General features: G+C 39.9%; 1 protein-coding gene across 3 annotated transcripts in view; it reads right to left on the reverse strand.

The window, feature by feature from the left end:
* Positions 1 to 628, reverse strand: part of LOC135109235 (putative neural-cadherin 2) — a 312599-nt gene extending 311971 nt beyond the window's left edge. For all 3 annotated transcript variants that reach the window (XM_064020468.1, XM_064020469.1, XM_064020467.1), the window contains exon 1: positions 497 to 628. The gene's annotated coding sequence lies outside the window, so the exon portion shown is untranslated. The remainder of the gene's footprint in view (positions 1 to 496) is intronic.
* Positions 629 to 7532: the final 6904 nt, after the last annotated feature.

Here is a 7532-nt window from a genome sequence, read left to right on the forward strand (position 1 = left end):
TACTATGTGTAACACCAGTCCAGGGAAGTGAGAGTTTCTACCTAAGAAATACCAATCACTCATTAACCTCCCCATTATAAGAAAATAAAGTAATAAGTACAAACATTCACATACCCTGATTCAGTAAATACAGTATATTAGAAAACTGACAGCATTAACTCTTCCCCCATTCCTGAACTACCCAATAAGTAGCTCCTTTAGCCATATAATGAGGTGCACTTCCCATACCACTGAAGCACTTGTTAAAACGCTCTTTAAATCACCATACGAGCGTGTCTTGCATTAACCTTTCACTGATATACCTCGTCCTCCTCACCTTGATACACTTAACATGACACCATAACAAAATTCAAGTTTCATAATTATAAAGTCTTACTAGGTTATATGATACAATGAGCAGTACTGTAACAGACCATTACCCTATGATTCTACTAGATTTACGTATAACAAACTTACTGATCACAAAGAATACACTACTAATCACATCTGTACACACCTGCATGTCCTCCTCCTCCTCTGGCATGATGGGGACACTACTCATGGTACTGATCGACTATTACTGGCTGCCGCTGAGGTGGTAATGAGAACCACCGGCTTTCTGCGCAACAATGTGGACTACTGAGTGTTGCCAATTCAGTGGTGTCTGTTTTTCCCTGGTGCTAGTGACGTGAAACAACCTCCAGTTTTCTAACGTTATTTTTTGTAAAGAAAACGGCATAAGATCGACGTGTAAGGTGATACTGTTGTAAATCATCTACGCTACCCTAATCTACGACGGCTTAGTAAGGAGGTAGTATGTTTGACTTTATACAAATGAAGTCCGATATTTGAGCCATACTCCAGAGGTAATGCAGAAGAAGCGGTCACGACTAAATATCTCCACCCACGACCACACCACGACAAAGTATCTCCACCTGCTCCCACATTCCCAAGACGAGTGACAGTCTGAGTGCGCGTTAACTACCATTCCAACAACTACAGCCAGACACAAAACAATTTATCAATCCTCGTTAACTAATGATACACCATATACCACCGAAACGGCAACACACACCTGGGCACCAACACACCAATACTGTAACACTCAGAAACATCAACCTAACAACGCAGCAACACTGATATCCTAACACAACTGGACAGCAACACAACACACCAGCATATGAAATAATATAAACACAGAAACAGCAACACACCGCTTCCATGACAGACAGACAAGCCAGCACATCGATGCGTGAACACATGGACAGGTTGATAATGCAGTGAAGAATAATATTTCCCTTCGTGTGTGTTGTGTCAGGACTCGCCGCTCGATCTCACAGACTCGCCGTCTGCCGCTGTTGTCGTCGAGAGGTGTCGAAACATAAATAAGACTTGATGACGAGGGAAAGTTCATTGTGGGGAATTTTATAACAACGTGAAATGACACCCTTTTTTCTTTAACGTTTTCTTTCGTCGACACTGGGGAATTTTATGATATCGTGAAATGACAGCATCTTTTCAACGGTTACTTGTTAAAAATTCAAGAACCTTATAACATCGTGAAATGACACCACTTTTCTAATGTTTTCTTTGGTTAATTTTTCATCTCCATATTTTCTCACTGGGGAAACTCTGCTCTTTCGTAATAATAATAACAACAACAACAACAACAACAACAACAACAACAACATTGCCACACACAACAATAATCATGCACCCCAAAAAAACCCACATCAACAACAAAACCTTGAAAATTACAGCAGACACAATAAATACAAATACTCTGCCCACTTTGTTATTTTGGAAGTGAGAGTGCGTGTGTTGCTGCTGCTGCAATCTATTTAATTAATCCCAGAAGCACCACGGTGGAGCAACACAAGTTATTACACCCAACTGTTAATTAATTACGATCAGCAATACACGATCAGCAAATCAACAAACCCCAGGGGACGATGACAACACAGGAGTGAATGTGCCAGTAGTGTCCAAATTATTTTCTCGACCTCCCAGCTCCCGATCCCCAAGTTCTCGATCCCTCCTTGGTGCCACAGGAGGAGGAGAGGACAGGAGTGTGGGGATGGTGGCTGAACAGAAACCCATTGTATTTCTTGGAACTCTAGTGTTAGATATTGTGGGTGAAATTATTAATTCTCAAGCTCTCCACGATTGCTGTAAAGTTCATTGTTTCTTGTTAATTTTACGACTGTTGTAGAATTCATGGTTGTTTGATTCAGATTTCATTAATGTTGTATTAAAAACAAAAGATAGGAAGGAATTTGTTTTCTCAAATATAGTGGTAGATAAATGGAATAGTCTCAGTAATCAGGTTGTTAGAGCCGAGTCATTAGGGAGCTTTAAAAGATTAGACAAATTTATGGATGAGGATAATAGGTGGAAACAGGTAGGTATGTTTCGTGTAGGCCTGATGGCTTCTTGCGGCTTCCCTTATTTCCTTATGTTTTTTTTTTTTTTATTATTATTATTATTTCATGAATGTCGTAAATTTCATGAATATTGTAGATTTTATGATTCACACATACGCAAATCTCTCTCTCTCTCTCTCTCTCTCTCTCTCTCTCTCTCTCTCTCTCTCTCTCTCTCTCTCTCTCTCTCTCTCTCTCTCTCTCTGATACAAACAACATGCTATCCTTCCGGAACAATTATAATACTCTCTGATTCCTTCCTTCCCCAATCCTTCCTGCTTCTGGTTTATCCTGCTCTCTGGTATTCTTAGGCCTTTCAATCACATTTTTTCTTATATACTGAATACCACCTCTGTAATTTCCACACTAATTTCTCTTATTAGACTCTAAGAATGAAAACCTGCGAATCCCTTCTTTCCTTCCTTCTAGTACAATTATTATAATTATCATAGTTTTGACTAATACCTCTGTAATTCCAACATTTTCCTATTAAACTATAATAACCAGCTGCTTCTTTTGTGTTCTGACTTCTGATATACTTATTCCATCAGTTCTAATTGACTAATACCTCAAATTTCCATGTTTTTCCTTAATAAACTATAAAAACTTGCTACTTCTTTGTTACTCTTCCTTATAGTATATTCGTTTCACTTTATTTTTTTTTCGTTCAAACTTAAATATCTTGGTCATAGTCCCATCCACACCGGCTGCCTTACGGGTTCTTTAAAACACCCAGTCCTTTTCAGCATTTCACTTCAGTTTTTTTTTTCCTTCCCTTTTAGTATATTTATTTCAGTGAATTGTCTCTTTCTCTCTCTCACAATCCCTTCCGTACTTGCTCCAATCCTTCTCACCTTTTTCATCCCTCCCCTTTAGTTTTCCACATGCTTTTTTTACAGTTCTTCAAAAGCCTCAATTTTTTTCATCTTTTCATCAGTCCCCTTCGTTTCCCACACTTGCTCTTTACGTTTCTTCAAAATCTCCAGTTCTTTTCACCTTTCCATCACTCCCCTTTAGTTTTCAACACTTTCTCTTAACGCTTCTTCAAAATCCTCAATCCTTTCCACCTTTTTTTTTTTCACCACTTTTCCTTTATTTTTCCCCCCGTCCACGTCGTTCTCAGTGGAAGTGCAGTGCATGAGGCTGAATGCATGTTATGAGTGTAGTCTTGATACACAAACCAGGGGAGCACGATAGGGGGTAAATAATCATATGTTGTAAGCTGGATTTATCTACGCATTTACACATTATCTTTTATCACGCCTCCCCTCCCTAATGCTCCGTGTCTCTTCTCCTGTATATGTTTGTCTCTTTGTCTGTTTCTCTCTCTTTTTTTTTTTTATCTGTCATTGTCTCTTTCCGTTTCCTTCTGTTTTTTTTGTAGGTCTCTCTCTCTCTCTCTCTCTCTCTCTCTCTCTCTCTCTCTCTCTCTCTCTCTCTCTCTCTCTCTCTCTCTCTCTCTCTCTCTCTCTCTCTCTCTATTTGTATTTGTTTGTCTGCCCGTGTCTCCTCTTTCTCTCACATACAAATTACCTCCATCCTTCTTTCCTCCTTGCCTCATCTCCCCTCTGTCTCTCTCTCCTCCTCCTATTTGTTTATCCTTCCTTTCTCTCACTTTTTTCTACCCCTCTCCTCCTCCTCCTCTTCCTCCTCCTCGTATACCTTGCCTTCCCTTAACTTTCTCTCTCCCTCTCATTACTTGGAATTTATCTTACTTCCTTTTCCGACTTGGCCTCCCTTCGCGCCCTCATCGCCTCTCTTCCATTACCTCAGTCTGGCACAGTTTTGCCAGCTCACTCATCACCAGTCACATCACTCATGCACACCAGGGAGAAAGAAAACGGGATGCAATAGACTCGGGTGAACAAAAGAAAAGTAACTGTCATGCCGAAAAGATAGTAGTTTTCATTTTTTCTTGGGTATACGAAGGAAAGTAACTTGTAAGAAAAGGAAAGTAGACGAGGGTTTTTTCCATTATTTTCTTGGGTAAAAGAAGGAAAAATAACTGTGATACTAAAAGGAAAGTAAAGGAAGGTTTTTTTTCATTATTTTCTTGGGTAAACGAGGGAAAAATAGCTGCCGTACGAAAAAGGAAGCTAAAAGAAAAGGTTTTTTTTCATTATTTTCTTGGGTAAACGGAGAAAAATAACCTTCATACCATCAACACAATAAAGGAAGTGGATTTTCATTTTCTTTTTCTTCAGAGGGGAGTGCAGGTGAGATTATCATAAATTGTATAGGTAAAACACTTATTACCTTTATTATCTGAAGGAGTGTGATACGAAAGGAAAAATTATAGACACGCAGGTGAAAAACAAAACTGAAGGTAGTAAATTTTGGGGGAGGAGGGGAATGGAAGTAGTGAAATGATTACAGACCCAAAACTGAACAGGTAATGGTAAAGAAAAACAGAGTGATTACCTGAAACCAGGCACACCTGAGTATACTTTTAAACATGCATGCGAAAAACTATGTAGAATTTTTTTTTCTTCTTCTTTTTCTAGGGGGTTAAATAAATGATTACAGGTCAAAATTTAAGTAGAGTAGTAAAGAAATGGAGTGATTACCTAAAGCGAGGCAACAATGAACAAAATCCAGGACCGAAAATATTCTCTCTCTCTCTCTCTCTCTCTCTCTCTCTCTCTCTCTCTCTCTCTCTCTCTCTCTCTCTCTCCTCCACAGCATGCATTCCTCCCTTCCTTTCCTCCCCAGCCTATACCATGTATTATCTCGCCCTTTCTTCCTCCTCCTCTCCCTCCACCACCTCCTCCTCTCCCTCCACCACCTCCCCTCCTCCTCCATCACCACCACCACCACCACCACTACGGGTACCTTCTCCTCCTTGCAGTGCAGCGCGAATAAGCCCCAACACGCCCCAACACGCCTGACTTCCCTTCAAATTTTCCACCACAGCACACGCCAGAAAGGTTTCCCCCCTTCATCAATTCGTGTATTCAAGACCCTTTAATGCGAGGCGCCGCTCCCTTCCTCCTGCAGGCCGGGACATGCACGAGGGGCACCACCAGCTCCAGTCTCCCCCTTCTGCTTGGATAATAGTGCTTTGACAGGGAGGAAGGGCGTGCTAAACATTAACATCTCTCTCTCTCTCTCTCTCTCTCTCTCTCTCTCTCTCTCTCTCTCTCTCTCTCTCTCTCTCTCTCTCTCTCTCTCTCTCTCTCTCTCTCTCTCTCTCTCTCTCTCTCTCTCTCTTGGCTTAGTAGTCTTCTCCTCTCCTATTCTCTTCGTCTCTATCTACAATACGGGACGGATATGAAAGGTGTGTTGTATTATGGGGGTAATTAGTTTACAGGTTATCTTCTGCTTGTATACTGTTGTGCTTTGTCCTCGATCTAAACTACCGGACGGTGAATGATGATAAGAGTAAAGAATAAGTCACAGTTTTGGTCGGAATTGCATTAACTCTCTGTCCTCACGTGTTTTGTCTTTTCAATCTCAACCACTGGACGGTGAATGAAGGGAAGAATAAGGAGAGGAATAAGATAAAGTATTGGTCAGAAACGGAGTAACTTTCTGTTCTCACATTATAAATTTGTCCTTTCTATCTAAAGTAAGGAGCGGAGAAGGTAACGCTGAGAGGAAAGAATATGATACCTTCCTATCTCAAGCACAGGGCGGAGAATGAAGGCAATGTTGAGGTAAGAGGGAATAAGGTAGTCGTGGTTAGAAGTGCAACAATCTGTCCTCATTCTACTGTGCTTTGTCTTTTCTATCTGAAGTAAGAGATAATGAAGGTAACTCTTTGGTAAGGAAGAATAAGGTCTCAACCCATTTTCTGTTTTGCTCGCCTCCTATTATCACTGAGGCCATTGTAATGAATTATTTAGATGGATATGAAGATAAAGGGGATGTGAATAACAATTGTATCTCTGCCAGGCTACATGAACACGTATTATAGAGACTGTAGTAGGAAGAAAAAGTAAGTGTTTTAAAAGTTATGGTTATGCCTTTCAGCCTTCACTTCAAGACTAAGAGACGAGGCCGTAATTCCAAGGAAGATTTTGTAAGTTTGTCTTCTCTCAGTATTAAGTCCTGTGATCTGCTGACAGTTCTTACCAGACCTGCCAATGTAGAGCTTCAGCAGACCAGTGAACGCAAGACTGAGGGAACAGACTAAATACAGTGAAAGTCTAGTATGTTACTTGACTATTGACCGGAAATGTACCAACTATGTCTGAATGCATGGTGAACTGAATGTGTATATATATGAAGTGATTAGAGGCGAGAATACTATAATCTTACCCGTACAGATACAAAAATAGGGAACGTTGTCTTCATTCATAAGAACATAAGAACACGACGACCCAGCACTAATAAGAGAGATTACTGAGTCTATTTCATTCCTCTACCACCCTATTTGAGAACTAGCTCCTTCCTATTTCTTTTATATTTTGATTTTTTTTTATAAGAGGGCAAAATCAAGCAAAGATTCTCCCACTTTTATTCCCCTGGGACAACCTTCTTGATACGTAAAAAGAAAAAAGAAAAAAAAACATTGATTCTCGACGATATAAAAAAAAAAAAAAAAGTGCAGAGTGAAATAAACACAAGTACATGAGTATCAAACATAATCCAGAAATATTTTTAATCTCGTCCAGAAAAAAATAAATAAAAATATGGAAGAAAAATATCGGCACAATGATTTTAAAAACCCAATGTTTATCTTTTGAATACTAAGAGCATGACTGAAGAAATATAAATATGACGCTCAGTGTATGCTCTTGTTTTATATATACTGGAGACTTTTGAGAGCGCAGGCAAACATGTTGATGCAAAAATTTACCTTGAGAGAGAGAGAGAGAGAGAGAGAGAGAGAGAGAGAGAGAGAGAGAGAGAGAGAGAGAGAGAGAGAGAGAGAGAGAGAGAAACACACAGATAAACGAACAAACTCACAGACACAGACACAAACAGACAAACGAATGAGCACAAAAAGAGACGGATAGATAGACAGATAAACAGACAGACAAAACAAACAAACACACACACACACACACACATACACACACACACACACACACAAAGAGGAAACAGAGGAAAAAAGTAAATGCTGCCACAGGGTAGTGCAAATTCGTAGAAGCTGCTAACCCTCTTCCTGGAAACTCACACTGACGA

The sequence above is a fragment of the Scylla paramamosain genome, chromosome 18 (genome assembly GCF_035594125.1).
Source record: "Scylla paramamosain isolate STU-SP2022 chromosome 18, ASM3559412v1, whole genome shotgun sequence".
Classification (NCBI taxonomy): domain Eukaryota; kingdom Metazoa; phylum Arthropoda; class Malacostraca; order Decapoda; family Portunidae; genus Scylla; species Scylla paramamosain.